At 46.8% G+C, this 17,904-nt stretch overlaps 1 long non-coding RNA gene across 3 annotated transcripts in view; it reads left to right on the forward strand.

Moving 5' to 3' along the window:
• The window catches only part of LOC139162124 (uncharacterized), a 35,947-nt gene extending 23,358 nt beyond the window's left edge, over nt 1–12,589 (forward strand). For 2 of the 3 annotated variants that reach the window (XR_011558243.1, XR_011558242.1), the window contains exon 4: nt 11,298–11,747. This is a non-coding gene — a long non-coding RNA (uncharacterized lncRNA). Of the gene's footprint in view, nt 1–11,297; nt 11,748–12,533 lie in introns of those variants that run through there. The other variant, XR_011558245.1, reaches the window with a different exon arrangement.
• The last annotated feature ends 5,315 nt before the right edge of the window (nt 12,590–17,904 follow it).

The raw sequence follows: 17,904 nt of genomic DNA on the forward strand, positions 1-17,904 counted from the left end.
AACAGAAAGCCTCAGCAGCTGAGCCGCTTCATCGACTTCTCCACAAGGGAGCGCCATGGAGATGGGGTGAGACAGAACAACAGGCTTTTAATAATATCAAAGACCTCTTGACCTCACAAAGTGTCGTGGTACAATATAGTTCCACGTTGCCACTTAGGCTTACATGCGATGTATCCCCGTATGGGGTGGGAGAGGTCCTGGCCCACATATTGCCAAATGGCCAGGAAGCCCCAGTGGCATACTTTTCAAGGACGTTGTCCCTGACAGAACGTAATTATGCCCAGATAGATAGAGAGGCACTCGCATTGGTAGCTGGGGTGAAAAAGTTTCACAACTACTTATTGGGGAGACCATTCCAACTGGTCACTGACCATAAACCCTTGTTAGGGCTGTTAGCCACCGGGCGGCCAACTCCACCTTTTATGTCCCCCCGCATGTCCCGTTGGACTATTTTTTGTCAGGGTATGATTACATCCTTGTACTTAAGGGGGGCTCAATGATTAATCATGCTGATGGTCTTAGTCGCTGTCCATTAGGGCAAAGGGTGGAGGACCCTGCCCCTGCAGGAGATGTCCTCCTCATTGATTTAGGTACACCATCCCTTATTACTGCCAAAGAGGTGGCCATTGAAACTAAAAAGGACCTGGTGTTGGGAAAAGTCCTCCAATACATATTGAAAGGGTGGCCACCAAATGGTAAAGACCACTCAGTGCTGGATTTTAAAACCAAGAGGCTGGAACTCTCTGTGATGCAGGATTGTATTTTGTGGGGTGACAGGGTGGTTATACCCACTGCACTGAGGCCTCAAGTCATGAACATGCTGCACCAGGGGCACCCTGGGGTGGTCAGGATGAAAGCTTTGGCCAGAGGGTATCTATGGTGGCCAGGATTAGACAAGGGAATTGAAGATTGGGTGGCCGCATGTAGCCCTTGTCAGGACACAAGGCCAAATCCCCCTAAAACCACCCCTGCACAGTGGGACACACCCCAAGGGCCCTGGTCAAGGGTACATATAGATCTGGCCGGACCGGTGGGCACCAATATGTTTTTGATAGTGGTGGATGCATACTCCAAATGGTTGGATGTTATATTGTTAGGGTCCACCACATCTTCCACAATTATACAAGTCTTAAGGAGGTTGTTTGCAACCCATGGGTGTCCAGATGTCCTGGTTTCGGATAATGGACCCCAATTCACCTCTAGACAGCTGGAGCTGTTCGTAGCCCAATTGGGAGTAAGACATGCCTTGGTCTCACCCCACGCAGCCTGGGCTAATGGTATGGCAGAAAGATATGTTCGTGTGGCCAAAGAGGCCATAAAAAGGTCATCTCCAGGGGAGATACAAGAAAGACTGGACACCTTCCTATTAACTCAGCACATAACACCGAGCCTAACTACCAATAGAAGCCTAGCTGAACTACTCATGGGAAGGAGATTGAGGTCTCCTTTAGATAGGCTGCACCCCTCTTATGTTAAGATGAAGCCAGAGTATGTAACAACCCCTGAAAGGTCAATGTTTGTGGGACAAAAGGTGTATGTAAAAAATTTTGACAGGGGCAAACAGTGGGAGACTGGGATAGTGACTGAGCAAACAGGTCCTAAAACATATATGGTCAAACTGGATGATGGACGCCTCTGGAAGAGGCACATAGACCATGTCAGGGGGAGACTGGAAACAGCCAGTATCAGAGGGAATATGGCTGACACTAGTAATGGGGTTTCTAATGCTTCACTCCCCACAGGGAGTTATACCAGACCCAGCCGTGCCCAGGAACAAATAGATTGGGACTTACCTGGGTTTAGTGACCATTCCAGCGCTGCCCCAGCTCCACCATGCTCCAGCCGGGGAAGTTCTTCACCTGCAGGACCAGAAGAACCTTCGTGCTCCGTAGATGTCCAGGTCCTGAACGAACCACGCCGGTCAGAACGCACCCCCAGGAAGCCTGCTCGGCTCGAAGACTTCATTACTTGCTTGTCCGAATAAAACCTGTAAAAATCCATCCAGAAGGGGGAGGGGTGTTATGACCAGAAGATTCCACAATATTCTGTAGCTGGGTAAAGTCTAAAAGTAGAGTTGTTAAGCAGAATTCACTGTTTGTATTAGAAGTTGTTTGCCTGCTTCTCATTGGCTGCTACGGTTTGGCGCCAATCTTTGTAGAGCTGTCAGGCGTCGCTTGTTGCCGGGTGAAACAGTATAAAAGGAAAGTGCCTCCGGTCTTACGCGCTTCTCTCTAGCTCGCGTCTGAGTGAAAGTGTATCCGCGTCTAGTTAGTCTCCTGCAGAGAATAAAGATTTAAAGTTAGACACCGAGTTTCTCGGTTATTTCAGATGGGGTTTTAGAATGGAATTTTAGTTGGCAGCATTTGGGGATCAAGTTTCTGTCTCGGCAGTTGCGTAGAAATTTGAGGTCACACCTTTCCGTTCTGTACAATCGCCTCGCCAGTATCAGTATAGGAATCTCCAGCCGGGAGTCCCTCAGGCCGCCATATTGCACGATCTTCTTTAGGGAAATTCCTGATCCGCCATCTCAGACCCCTGCCCGAAAAGAAAACCGGCTAACAGGGCTCCCCACTGGTCAGATACCTCCTCATGTAGTCTGTGGTCGAAGAAGGACCGATCGAACACCTCAAAAGTGGAGGAATAACCGGAGCTCTCCTCCTCACCGTCCATTCGGCTCCGCAGCTGGCTCCACCCCTCTGCTCGCGTTGAGGCATCTTGAAGAGCTCAGGACGCTGCAAAGTTAATAAGTATATTGATAAGAATTAACAAATGGGCATCACGTAGCACCAGGGGTGGGCCATCATTCCTGTCCCTACCAAAAATGCCCAAGCCAAGCCATGCCACACTGCGAGCTGCCAGCCCAGCCCTTACCTTGCTCCGGTGTGTGACAACCTGCAGGGGCGCTGAGAGCATGGCCTGGGGACCAGGCCGGGTGGCCCCGGGCTCTGGCCACGTGGCCTGCTCTGTGCTGTCCTGTGCCACAGGCATATCTCTCCTGCGGTGTGTGAGAGCAGGCATGTGGCTGGAGGTCAGGCAGGGTGCTTTCGCCAGCTGCCGCTCTAGGTGCCGGTGTGAGATTCTGGATGCTGCGCATGTGCAGCAACCGTAATCTCGTGCACAGACGTTCTTCTGGCAGCAAAAATTCTGCGCACGCATGGAAGCAAAACCTCACTGATTTTAGCTGCCAGAATCGCTTAGGTTGTGCATGCATGTCGCATGCAAGACCGGCGGCAATGGAGTGAGACTACGCGCTCCATTGCCGCTGCTAGAATGTTTGGTGTAGCAGTTTTAAGGCATCATGATAGAAAGAGGGAAACTGTAAATTCTAGTCCCACTTTAGGGACAAAAGCCAGCTGTGTTTGGTTGGAAGTTGGGGGTTCAACATAACAAGCATTCAGAATTATTTTCATTTAGTTTATCTAAGGACAGAATGAATAGATTAAAACCAAATGTACTATGCATATTAACTGCTGACCTGGGTGAATAGCGATGAATGTTTTTTTAAATTATATTAGAGGTTTTTTTAAAGTCTTTGTAGACGTATTAATTGGATTTTTATAAAATAATCTTTATTGAGCTTTACAAAAATAGAAAAAGCAAAGGTAAGACAGGGTAATGCAACAATAATTAGATTGTATCTCATAACATTTGTAGTCTATATAATAAACATCAGGTATTGTTTGAGGAATTTTTGATAGTAAGGAAAGAAGTAGAGAAGAGTTGAGGGAAAAAACAAGAGTAAAGAATAGACAGAGAAAAGAGAAAAACATGTTGAGGGGAATTAGAGTCAAGGAAGGGGGTATAGAGAATAAGAAAAGAAGGATTTTTAGATGTATTGTTATACGGTGTTCCCTCAATTTTCACGGGTTCGAACTTCGCAAATAGCCTATACCACGGTTTTTAAAAAAATATTAATAAAAAAATACTTCGCGATTTTTTTTCTATACCACGGTTTTTCCCGCCCAATGACGTCATACATCATCGCCAAACTAATAATTTTTGCAAATAAATAACAAAAAAAATAATTATTGTTAATAAATAATTATGTTTATAAATATCAGGATTACTAAGTGTCTTATTCAATGGTGAATACCAGTAATAATGGTGACTAAATTGTTAAGGGAATGGGAAATGGTAATTTAGGGGTTTAAAGTGTTAAGGGATGGCTTGTGATACTGTCCATAGCCAAAAATGGTGTATTTACTTCCGCATCTCTACTTCGCGGAAATTCGACTTTCGCGGGCGGTCTTGGAACGCATCCCCCGCGAAAATTGAGGGAACACTGTATTGATATGTTGTGAGCTTTCCCGAGTCCCCAGAGAGGGCTGCATACAAATCCAATGAATGAATGAATGAATGAATGAATGAATGAATGAATGAATGAATGAATGAATGAATGAATGAATGAATGAATGAATTCAAAATGGGGCTTGGTGGGCATGGCAGGGGAAGGACATTGCAAAATCTCCAGTCCCTCCCCACACTGCGGCTAGCCAGATGGTATTTGCTGGTTCTCCAAACTATTCAAAGTTTCCATTACCGGGTTCTCTAGAACCTGTCAAAACCTGCTGAATTTCACCCCTGCTGCTGCCCTTTCCTTTGTTTCATCTAAAACTGGAATAGGTCTTGACACCCTCACCTCCAAATCATTTTAGAGTCTAACAGTTATTTGTAGATATCTTAAATAGAACCTTTCTGTAATTTTCAAGTCTGGCTCAATGATAAGGACTGTGGTGCTTGGGACCAATATGGTCTCAGGTTTCTCTCTACAATTACTATTCTACAGTGCAATGATTCCTACTCCAAGTCTCCATATTCCAATCCTGCCAGTGGGAGATAATGTCTGTGTGTTTAGTTCAAAGTTTTTATGCCTATTTTGATTTTTTTAATTCTTCAATTAAATTCCTAATAAGGAGGCTATATTTTCTTCTTTGCCCTAAAAATGTTTCATTCATAGGAAATATTAAAACAAACAGTATAGATACAAAAGTATAATACCACTCTACAAAGCCTTGGGTAGACTACACCTAGAGTAGTGTGTCCAGTTTTGGTGACCACACTACAAAAAGACATTGAGATGGTGTTTCACCTGGTGAGTTTGTAGGAATTATTAATTTTGTCTTGGTTGCTATATTGTAGCGCATCAGTTCTCCTTTATCATCAATCCAGTAGAGGAATCCTCTTTTCCAATCCATGTCCTGAAAATAGATTATTTCTGGCCATTCAGGTATCAGGGGTTGTTGCTCCTGAACTACGCCTTCTGGTCCAATATGCACTTGGAAAATTTCATGGTCGGTAGAATACATAGAAACATAGAAACATAGAAGTCTGACGGCAGAAAAAGACCCCATGGTCCATCTAGTCTGCCCTTATACTATTTTCTGTATTTTATCTTAGGATGGATATATGTTTATCCCAGGCATGTTTAAATTCAGTTACTGTGGATTTATCTACCACGTCTGCTGGAAGTTTGTTCCAAGGATCTACTACTCTTTCAGTAAAATAATATTTTCTCATGTTGCTTTTGATCTTTCCCCCAACTAACCTCAGATTGTGTCCCCTTGTTCTTGTGTTCACTTTCCTATTAAAAACACTTCCCTCCTGGACCTTATTTAACCCTTTAATATATTTAAATGTTTCGATCATGTCCCCCCTTTTCCTTCTGTCCTCCAGACTATACAGATTGAGTTCATTAAGTCTTTCCTGATACGTTTTATACTTAAGACCTTCCACCATTCTTGTAGCCCGTTTTTGGACCCGTTCAATTTTGTCAATATCTTTTTGTAGGTGAGGTCTCCAGAACTGAACACAGTATTCCAAATGTGGTCTCACCAGCATTCTATATAGCGGGATCATAATCTCCCTCTTCCTGCTTGTTATACCTCTAGCTATGCAGCCAAGCATCCTACTTGCTTTCCCTACTGCCTGACTGCACTGTTCACCCATTTTGAGACTGTCAGAAATCACTACGCCTAAATCCTTTTCTTTTGAAGTACAGTATTTGCTAACACAGAACTGCCAATACAATAGTCAGATTGAGGATTCCTTTTCCCCAAGTGCATTATTTTACATTTGGAAACATTAAACTGCAGTTTCCATTGCTTTGACCATTTATCTAGTAAAGCTAAATCATTTACCATATTGCCGACGCCTCCAGTAATATCAACCCTATTGCACACTTTAGAGTCATCGGCAAATAGGCAAACCTTCCCTACCAGACCTTCCCCTATGTCACTCACAAACATATTAAAAAGAATAGGACCCAGAACAGACCCTTGTGGCACACCGCTTGTAACCTGACTCTGCTCAGAATACTCGCCATTCACAACAACCCTCTGGTGTCTATGCTTCAGCCAGCTGCAAATCCATTGAACTATCCAGGGATTAAGTCCAATCTTCACTAATTTATCTATCAGCTCTTTATGTGGAACCGTATCAAAGGCTTTGCTGAAGTCCAGGTAGGCAATATCCACGGCACCACCTTCATCCAACACCTTTGTGACATAGTCAAAGAAATCAATGAGATTAGTCTGACATGATTTGCCTTCAGTAAAGCCATGCTGATTTGGGTCCAATAAGTTATTGTTTTTTAGGTGCTGATTTATCCTCTTTTTCAGTAGAGTCTCCATCATTTTAACGACAACTGATGTCAAGCTAACTGGCCTGTAGTTACCAGCTTCTTCTCTACTGCCCTTCTTGTGGATAGGCACAACACTTGCCGTTCTCCAATCCTCAGGAACATCTCCTGTTAACAAGGATTGGTTAAACAAATCAGTCAGGGGGGTAGCAATGACAGATCTGAGTTCTTTAAGAACTCTGGGGTGGATGCCATCTGGACCCATTGCCTTATTTATCTTTAATCGTTCAAGTTCTTCTAAGACATCGGCTTCTAAGATCACTGGAGCTGAATCCGTACAGTTGGAGGCAATGCTATATCCCTCTATAGTATTATTTTGTAAGGTGTCTTTTGAGAAAACTGAACAGAAGTAGCTATTGAAATGGTCAGCGATCTCCTTATTCCCATTAATGCATGTATTTTTCCCGGTACTAAGCTTCGTGATGCCGCAGTTTTTCTTCTTCTTATCACTAATATATTTGAAGAAGGTTTTATCCCCCTTCTTTAGAGATTTGGCAATTTCTTCCTCTTTTGAGGCTTTAGCAGCATATATTATCTGTTTCGCCTCCTTCTGTCTCATTTTATACACCTCCCTATCAGCTATACTTCCAGACTCTTTATACCTCCTATAGGCAGCCTTTTTTTCATTGACTATAGTCCTTACATCATTGCTAAACCATAGCGGTTTCTTCTTCCTTTTACCTTTAGTTATTTGTCTTACATACAGTCCAGTGGCTTTTAAGATGGCCTTTTTAAATACAGTCCACTGGGTGCTCGCTCCTGCCATTTTATCCCTCCCCTTTAATTCATTATCTAAATATTCCCCCATTGCATTAAAATTTGTTTTTCTGAAATCCAATACTTTGTTTGCATTATAGGATTGCTCATAATGAGTTTTTACATCAAACCACAAACATAGATGGTCACTGCAACCTAAATTTTCTCCCACCTTGACATCTGAAACCCAATTCCCATTCGTAAAAACTAAATCTAGAATATTCTCCCCTCTAGTTGGTGTCTTAACCAGCTGTGCCAGAGCTGCTCCTGTAAAGGCCTCTACTATATTCTTACTTTTGCTTGTAAGGGCACTGGGGATATTCCAGTCAACATCAGGCATGTTGAAATCACCCATAACCACAATATCTCCCTTTACTGCCATTTGGGTAATTTCATCCACCATCTTGTTGTCATATTCCTCAGATTGCCCTGGAGGCCTATAGATCACCCCAATTCTAATGACAGAACCGTCTTTATTTTGCATGCAAATCCAGAGGGTCACTAGATCTTGACATGTATTTTGAATTAGTGTTGTTTTTAGAGTTTCTTTAACATAAATGGCTACTCCACCTCCCCTTCTCTCTATTCTATCCTTCCTATACAGTGTATATCATGGTGTGGATATTTCCCATTCATTAGAATCCTTAAACCATGTCTCAGTTATGGCAACCAGGTCCAAATTATCTCTAGATATTATGGCCATTAATTCACAGAGCTTGTTGCTCAAGCTTCGAGCATTCGTGCACATTACACGAAGAACATTATTTTCATTATTAGTTTGCCCCTTATCATCAACAACTACATCTATTTTATTTGCAGCTCCCTTTTCATAAGCTTCCAAAAACTGCTTTATCCTCATTGGTCGGGGACAGAAATCACCCACATCAGTTACATCTCTGTCCCCTTTACCTAGTTTAAATGCCTGTCCAAAAAAGTTCTGAATTCCTCACCGAGTACCTGGGTACCTCTGTATGATGGATGCAAACCATCCCTCTTAAACAACTCCCTATTAGACCACCTACTGACATCATGACTTACATAGCCAAAACCTTCAGCTTTACACCACTGCTTTAACCACACATTAAACTCTATGATACACGTTGTTTTATCCTCTTGGCCACAAACCGGTAACACCTCTGAGAAAGTCACTGAATCTGCTATTTTACCCAGCTCCACACTTAGACATTGAAAATCTCTTTTTACTACATTGACATTTCTCTGGGACAAATCATTTGTGCCAAGATGCACCACCACATCAATGTTATTACCTTTACTCACAACTCTCAATTCTGTCAAAGTACACATATGAAGAATTATCACTCTGGATACTAACTTCACCACTCATTCAAGCACCAAGAACAGCCACTTAACATTGCACCTAAGAATCACAGTAGCTTTAGGCTTCCTATATCAATAGCTGACATTAGTGCTTCCTTGAATGGAGACAATACAGTGATCCCCCGCTCGTTGCGAGGGTTCCGTTCCAGGACCCCCCGCAACGAGCAGGTTTTCGCGAAGTAGCGCTGCGGAAGTAAAAACACCATCTGCGCATGTGTTTTTACTTCTGCAGCGCTAGCGAGGAGCCGAAGATTGGGGGCGGCGCGGGTGTTTTAAAACGTCGCCGCCGACATGGGGGGCTCGCTAGCACCCCCCTAACCCGGGTTGGGGGTTCGGGGGGGGTGCTAGCGAGCCCCCCATGTCGGCGGGGACGTTTTAAAACACCCGCGCGCCTTCCCAACTGAGCCCTCAAGCCAAGCGCAGAAGTTCGCCCTGGCGCAGGCAACACGCGCTGCCATCTTCCGGGCCAGCCAGGCTCAGCGGATCAAGCCCGGCTCCTCTCGGCCCAGCATCCCGGGCCAAGCGGCTGCCTTCCGTCACTGAGCCTGGCTCGCCCGGAAGATCGTAGCGCGCGTTGGCTGCAGCGGCGGCGACATTGCTGCCGGCTTGGCTTCCCCCGCCGCTGCAGCCAACGCGCGCTACGATCTTCCGGGCGAGCCAGGCTCAGTGACGGAAGGCAGCCGCTTGGCCCGGGATGCTGGGCAGAGAGGAGCCGGGCTTGATCCGCTGAGCCTGGCCGGCTTGGCTTCCCTCATCGGCGCAGGCAACACGCGCTGCCATCTTCCGGGCCAGCCAGGCTCAGCGGATCAAGCCCGGCTCCTCTCAGCCCAGCATCCTGGGCCAAGCGGCTGCCTTCCGTCACTGAGCCTGGCTCGCCCGGAAGATCGTAGCGCGCGTTGGCTGCAGCGGCGGCGACATTGCTGCCGGCTTGGCTTCCCCCGCCGCTGCAGCCAACGCGCGCTACGATCTTCCAGGCGAGCCAGGCTCAGTGACGGAAGGCAGACGCTTGGCCCAGGATGCTGGGCCGAGAGGAGCCGGGCTTGATCCGCTGAGCCTGGCCGGCTTGGCTTCCCTCACCGGCGGTGCCGCCGCCGCTCGTGCCGCCGCTGCTGGTGCCGCCGCCGCTCGTCCGGCCGTCGCTCGTGCTTTCGGAGCTCCTCCGGCATCACCCGGCTTCTGGTAGAAGCCTTCTCTCTTTTTTTTCTTGCGGCGAGCCCAAGCCATTCCTCTCTTGACCGCAGCCGAGCTTCCCTCGGCCCCCTTTGGCCCCGTCGCCTCCTCCCCGCCTGCTTTTCCTCGCCAAGCGCATGAAAAAAAAGAGAGAAGGCTTTTGCCAGAAGCCGGGTGACGGCGGAGGAGCTCCGAAAGCCGGAGAAGAAGAGTCTCGCAGGCGGGGAGGAGGCGATGGGGCCAAAGGGGGCCGAGGGAAGCTCGGCTGCGGTCGAGAGAGGAACGGCTCGGGCTCGCCGCAAGAAAAAAAAGAGAGAAGGCTTCTACCAGAAGCCGGGTGACGCCGGAGGAGCTCCGAAAGCCGGCTAGCGGCCTTTCCCCCGCATAGGAACAGCAAAAAGGCCACTCAGGCGCGTCTCCTGAGGGGAAGCCAGCGCCGCCCGCCCTTCGCCCGCCCACGCCGTTGCTCGCGCCACTCAGCTGGGAAGCGGGGCTGGGGTTTCCCCGCCGCCCACGCAAAGGGGAAACCCCAGCAAGAGGGGAAGACCCAGGGAAGCCGCCCAGCAGCTGATCTGCCCGGCAAACTCCACCATCTACGCATGCGTGGCCATAGAAAGAAAAAGGGCACGCATGCGCAGATGGTGTTGTTTACTTCCGGGTTGAAAAATCGCAAATTACCCTGTTCGCAATGGTCGGGGACGCAATAACCGGGGGATCACTGTACACCTAATGGCCTGGTTTCTAGTTATAAGCTATTCTTCAGAGGACTTGAAAATTGTTTTGTCAAAAGAAATTAATACATGGATAAACATATTCTAGCTGTTTATTTGTATTTGTTTAAAGGTCTGCTTTAAGTCTTATGACAGCTGGCAAGGACTAGCTACTAACCTTATTGCCATTGGATTTTGATATACTGTATTAAGATAATGGAGGACAAAGCAGGCTCAGGGGATCAAAACTGCAATTGGATATGATAGGTGCCTACCCAAACCATCATTAATCCGAGTCCCGTCAACTAAACAATGTCATTTGGCGGGACCCAGGGGAAGAGCCTTCTCTGTGGTGGCCCCGGCCCTCTGGAACCAACTCCCCCCAGAGATTAGAATAGCGCCCACCTTCCTTGCCTTTCGTAAGCTCCTTAAAACCCACCTCTGCTGTCAGGCATGGGGGAACTGAGATATTCTTTCCCTCTAGGCTTCTACAATTTATGCATGGTATGTTTGTATGTTTGGTTTTATAATAAGGGTTTTTAGTTGTTTTAGTATTGGATTGTTACATGCTGTTTTTTATCACTGTTGCTAGGCGCCCCGAGTCCATGGAGAGGAGCGGCATACAAATCAAATCAAATCAAATCAAATCATTAAATAAATAAATCTATCTCTTCTCTGTTTAACAGTTAAAGTATATTTAATATCTGCATCACAACAGCTGACGTCTAAAATATGAGGCTTGTACAAATCTCAAAACTAATACTTAAAAGGTCAAGAGAGTTTCCACCAATCTTCCAGGGACTTATAGTCTTCCAGTTGCATCCAAGAATTATAGACCTACCTCCACATTCACCAGAAGGTAGGAGAAAAGTATCCGTTGGACAGGCGCATTTGTAGCCTTTGGAATGAACTGGTGACAAAAGACAAATGTGGCTGCACACTCCAGGTAAACATGCATTGGTGTTATCTAGAAATCAAGGGAATATGTTAGTATTCAACACTAATTAACCTCTTCTCCAAACTATGTAATTATTCAGCCTGGCATGTGAATTAAGATTGTACAATGCTTTGGATTCAAAGGAAAAGAATGCTCTAGTCTAGAGCAGTGTTTCCCAACCTTGGCAACTTGAAGAGATCTGGACTTCAACTCCCAGAATTCCCCAGCCAGCATTCACTGGCTGGGGAATTCTGGGAGTTGAAGTCCAGATCTCTTCAAGATGCCAAGGTTGGGAAACACTGCTCTAGAGCAAGGCTGTCAAACTCACAGACCTTGAGCTGGAAAGAGGGGGGAAAGTCCCAATATATCATGTGGCAGTGCCGTGATGATATGAATTTGATACCCCTGCTCTACAGCATTTGTGCAACACCTAGCTACAATGCCTTAAACCAAATCTCCCCCACCCCCTCCCCCAGGATCAACCTACAGCTAACTGAAGGCAGCAATTTTAGGGAAATGTGCTGTTTTTTAAAAACTGTAGACATATAGTATGCAATCAACTCGCGTGCTCTAAAGCAAATTTTGTCTTCAAACCTAGGTGCGCCACAATTCTAGCATGAACCCAATAAAGACCTTTCAACCTTTGGCTCAAATGAAGTTGCTTTATGTGTGTGTGTGTGTGTGTGTGTGTGTGTGTGTGTGTGTGTGTGTGTGTGTGTGTGTCAGCCACTGGCCTCCCCTAGACCCAGGTGAGCTGCTCTCCTAGTGTAGACAATGGCCATTGGTTACCTGTTGCCAAGGGAACCAGATTGTCAGCTGCCCTGAAAAGCCCCTGCCCAGAGCATTCTGACTGGGGGAAAGTAGGAGAATGGCGGTCAGAATGTACTGCAGGGTAAGTGTTGATATCTCAAATGGGAGGAATCTGGCAGTAGGGGAGGAAGTTCATGCTTCCCAACTCTTCTAACATGTCTATTTTTTTTCACAGAGAGTTTGGAAACTTTTCAAGAGCTTTTGCTGTTGCGTAGGAGGAGAGCTTGCCAGGTACCACCTCCCCATTCTCCTTAAACCCTGTCCATGGTGGGACAACACTAGGATAGGGCAGCCAAAATTTTTACTAAGGCCATGGTTCCCAACGTGGGGCCCACGCCCTACAGGGGGGCAATTTGATTTTTAATGGGAGCGATTGGAACCTTGTTTAAACCAAGTTAATGGCCTTTTAGGCTTCCTTTGGCTGAGGAGTTCACTTTTGAATAGTAACAATTATATGTCAGGGGGGTCACAATTTTAGAGATGCTTAGGTGGGGTATGGTGAAAGAAAGGTTGGGAACCACTGTCCTAAGGGCATTGCGTGAGGGGGCAGATGGTCAGGATGAAAACCAAAGTTACATGTTGGGAAAAACAAGTGGAGGAAAGGGACATGCACTCCTTACCAGGAGTCTAGGCCTGCACCTCCAAAATCCCGTTTGTGAATGGAAACAACCCAGGCCCCATGGTGACATATGGATTTTGTGGTTTGCCATCACTGTTCTATATGATTTCTTCAAACTGATGAAGGTTGGGTTTCAGGGAGGGATGAAATGAATTATTTCTGACAGACAAGTTTCATAGGCTTATGCTAATCGGAATACAAGGAGCACATTATCTTTTCCTCCCTAATAGTTTTTTTTAAAAAAATTCCCTCCCGTGAAAGATAATGGGGGGGGGGGAGGAAAGTGCCCTGGGAGCTCTAGAACCGGGTACTTTTGTCTTCCTATTAATGCAATTGTCAGACAATAAGTAAACCAAATTCAATATTATGTTTCCTGCCTAGCCCTTCCCTTTCTCCCTGCTGCTTGCTTCCTCGCTGTTGGGCATGCACAAAGCAGCCTGTAGCCTGGACTTTATTCGCTCTGTACTGCCCAGAGTGAATAAAGCCTTTCCTTTCTCTGGGCGGTGAGAGAAGCTTCTTTGTCCACGTGCCCAGAGAAGCGAAACGCTTTATTCGCTCTGAGCTACGATAGGAACCACCACAATCAAAGCTTCCCCATAGACGATTCTGTGAGACCTCCACTCTCTATATAGGGAGAGACGAAGTGGGCAGGTTGATTGTAGAACCAGCAAAACAGCAAACTGCTGGCTCGTCAATCACTCCCAGAGCATGTCGATATCTTTTTTTGAAAAAAATAAAAATTAAATTAAAATTTAAAAATGTAAAGTCACTTCCAGGATTACCGGATCTGTAATCCCGGAAGTGACTGCCGCTGGTCAGCTGAAGCTGTGCACGCAGATTCATTTTTATTGGTAGAACGGCCTTCCACCCCGTGGTGGTTGCTGCCCATCTCTAGGCACCACTGGAGGTCTGCAGAGTCTGTAAGATCCTCTCCCCAAAATGGCTTTCATGCAGAGGGGCCTTCAGGGGCAAAAAGATGGGCAGGCTGACAGGCCAGGCTGAGAAAGGAGAGGCTCAGCTAGAGATGGATGTTTTTGACATGCCACCTTCTTCTTTTGGGCAGCACTGAAGGAGGAGGAGGAGGAAGAGGAGGAGGAGGAGGAGGAGGAAGAGGAGGAGGAGGAAGAGGAGGAGGAGGAGGAGGAGGAAGAGGAGGAGGAGGAGGAGGAGATGAGATATTTCCTGGGGTAAGTACGGTACCGCAACGTGGCCAGTGGGTGGCCATTCCTCAAATCTGGGTGGGGGAAGGGTGGAAATCCCGCTGGGGGGAACTAGGCCAGCCTAGAAAACTGAAGAAGAGCTCTTTGGATTTTTTTTACTTGCAGGTGTCGATGGCTGGGGCTGCCAGGACCCCCAGTGGAATAAAGTCCGGCAGGGACCTGCCCTTCGTGGGGTGAGTGTCCTCTCAGTTGAGGGACTCTGAAGCCCCCAAGAAGGTGGCTAGGAGTAAGGTTTACAAGAGGGGAGGCATCTCTACCCTCTGCCTCTACTTTGGCCAACGGAAGAATGACTCAGGCCCTTCGTTCTCTCCCCAGGATGGACATACCCAGCAAGTGGACTCCAGGGCTCTCCCCTATTGTGGAGTCCACTGAGGAACTGGTAAGGCCACTGGTAAGACCCCCTACCCACTGTAATGGCAGACATCCTGCCAAGAAATTATGCCAATAGATATATTTGCCTTCTCATTTCAGAACCCACAGGATGGACAAACCAGCCAGGGTTCAGGGTAGGTAAAAAAACGTGCAGAGGGGAGGCGTCTCTGCTTCTGCTGCTGCTGCTTGTGTCATAGGACAGGTGACACAGGGCAGCCCCACTGGCAGGCCAAACCCCTTGGCAGGCCAGCTGGAAGGGCTCTGGGAGCCTCCACATGGCCACTTTTGCAAAATGGGCCATGGCTGCTTTTGATCTTTGTCCCCTTTGTTTTCTTCCCCCAGAGTGTCGATCCATACAATCTGGGGTCGAGAGCCCTCGGAGGTAAGAAACCTTTGGTAGGGGGGCAGAGGGTGAGCGTTAGGGTTTCGGCGATGCCTTGACTCCTGATGGGAGGGGGAGTAATTATGGTAGATATCCTTCTAAGCTTAAGGCTTGCAAAAACTTTCTCCCCCTCCCATCAGGACTGAAGGCATCGCCCTAACCTTAAGGCTTGCTGTTGGCCCATAGGGCCTGATGCACCCTCTCCTTTCTCAATCTTACTGGGATGCAGAAAGTTTAGGATTTAGCCTCCGTATCTTCATTTGCAGGATGCAATGTCCACCGAAGTGAGGTCAGGGAGCAGCCTGGACCTGGCCTCATGGGAGAGATCCTCCAGTCCTTGGGTAAGTAAGACAAAGTCTTCTCAGTTGGGGAGGGGTGGTGTCCCCCTAGTTAGTTCTCCTCACCTGACTGAGCTGTGCTGGAGCGCTCTGGGCAGCGGAGCAGGGGGACACCCGGCCCTTGGGAGAAAGTACTTAGGTTAGCCACATGCCCCCAAGCTCTGGTGCCAATGGCTCCTTTGCCACAAATCAGCAGGGACTGGTGTCCTTAATGGAGAATGTGATCATTGTCGTCCACAGGATTCTTCCCAGGACAGTTTGGCCGGTTTGGCCAGCCTGGAGGAGGACACCCCGGACAGCTTGGAGTGCCTCCTCCAGGAATTAGAGGTATGTATTTTACCCCTTTTACCCTCTTCAGGGATCAATGTTTTGCCTTGCGAAGCTCAATGAAGCAATGAGCTATGCTGTGCAGGGCCACCCAATCAGACAGGTCCTAGTGGGGGGATGGTGGCACAATGTGGTCTACTGGAGAAGGAAATGGCAGCCTTCTCCAGTATCCTTAGTAAGAAAACCCCAAGAAAAGCATCAAAACAATGCCAGAAGATGAGCCCCTCAGATAGGAAGGAGTCGAATATGCGACGTGGGAAGAGCAGAGGGCAAGTACAGAAAGAGCAAACTGGTACTAATAACAGCCTTTCCTTCCTTCCCCAGGAGCTGCAACAGAAGGAGGAAAAATAATCTACATGAACCTCCAGAGGTGAGTTGATAGGTGGCTGTGAAAAGCCTGCAGGGAATGTGGAACTCTAGGAGACTGGGCTACACAGGGATGGGCAGGACCCAGAATGGGTGGAAACGCTATTCTCTCTCTCACCTTGCTGAGTTAGCCTAACGTCAGTTAAAAGCTGGTACAGCCACTATTAACAGTTTGACCTCTCTAAGGAATCCTTATTACAGAAGGAAGGCAGAAAGCTGTTTTATATTATCCATGGCACATTAATATCACTCATCACCTCAATTCCGGAATGACAACAAAGTAGGAAGTAGGAGATGGTGGCGGCAATGTGACTTAGGAGATAGCAGTGGAACTGCAAAAATATTGTTTTGGTCAATAACGAGCTGGGAGAAACACCTGGCAAGAAGGAGAATATTATCTTGTGAAACAAGGCTAATTCCCACAGATTCTAGATCTTTAGGTCTATGTCTGCTGAAGAATCTTGGGTCTGAGTAGTTTCTTCTGCTTTCTACTACTGTAGTGGTGTCTTCCATTTTTACGGTTTAGTTTTCTGCATATTTCTGTGGAGAAGACCAACTCTGTGGTCGCTGGGATTCGTGCGGTAGCAGGCAGTTACAGAGGTAATCTGGTCCAATGCCATGTAGGGCTTTAAAGGTCATGACCAACACTTTGAATTGTGACCGGAAACTGATTGGCAGCCAATGCAAGCCACGGAGTGTTGAGGAAACGTGGGCGAATCTTGGAAGCCCCACGATGGCCCTTGCGGCTGCGTTCTGCACGATCTGAATTTTCCCAACACTTTTCAAAGGTAGTCTCATGTAGAGAGCGTTGCAGTAATCGAACCTCGAGGTGATGAGGGCATGAGTGACTATGAGCAATGACTCGCTGTCCAGGTAGGGCTGTAACTGGTGCATCAGGTGAACCTGGGCAAACACCCTCCTCTCCACAGCCGAAAGATGATGTTCCAATGTTTCAGAGAATAAGATGCACTTTTTTCCTTCCTAAAAGAGCCTGATACTCTGAATGTAGCTTTTTTTTGGGGGGGGGAGCTTTTCCCCCCCAGCCCTAAAGCGGTGCTAACGATCTTCCCAGATCTTTTTCATTGTTACTCTCCCTAAAGAAGGATTTTTCCAGCCCTAACTAGGGGATGAAATAATGTGCTGAAGCTGGTCAGATCAAGGATGCTAGCCAGATGAATACCTGGTAGATGCAGATTTCCCCCCTTATTTTCCTCGCCCAAAACTAAGATGCATCTTATATTCCAGTGCATCTTATACTCTGAAAAATATGGTACATGTGGACTCCCAGAAGTCTGTTAAATGGGAGAGAGCAGATAGAAATCAAGAAGGAAAAGGAATCCTCAGTCTGAGTATTGCATTGGCAGTTCTGTGTTAGCAAAAACGTCAGAAGAGAAGGATTTAGGGGTAGTGATTTCTGACAGTCTCAAAATGGGTGAACAGTGCAGTCAGGTGGTAGGGAAAGAAAGTAGAATGCTTGGCTGCATAGCTAGAGGTATAACAAGCAGGAAGAGGGAGATTATGATCCCCTTATATCCCCTGGTGAGACCACATTTGGAATACTATGTTCAGTTCTGGAGACCTCACCTACAAAAAGATACTGATAAAATTGAACGGGTCCAAAAACGGGCTACAAGAATGGTGGAAGGTCTTAAGTATAAAACGTATCAGGAAAGACTTAATGAACTCAATCTGTATAGTCTGGAGGACATAAGGAAAAGGGGGGACATGATAGAAACATTTAAATATGTTAAAGGGTTAAATAAGGTTCAGGAGGGAAGTGTTTTAATAGGAAAGTGAACACAAGAACAAGGGGACACAATCTGAGGTTAGTTGGGGGAAGGATCAAAAGCAACGTGAGAAAATATTATTTTACTGAAAGAGTAGTAGATGCTTGGAACAAACTTCCAGCAGACGTGGTTGGT

This window comes from Erythrolamprus reginae, chromosome 2 (assembly GCF_031021105.1).
Source record: "Erythrolamprus reginae isolate rEryReg1 chromosome 2, rEryReg1.hap1, whole genome shotgun sequence".
NCBI classification, from domain to species: Eukaryota; Metazoa; Chordata; class Lepidosauria; order Squamata; family Dipsadidae; genus Erythrolamprus; species Erythrolamprus reginae.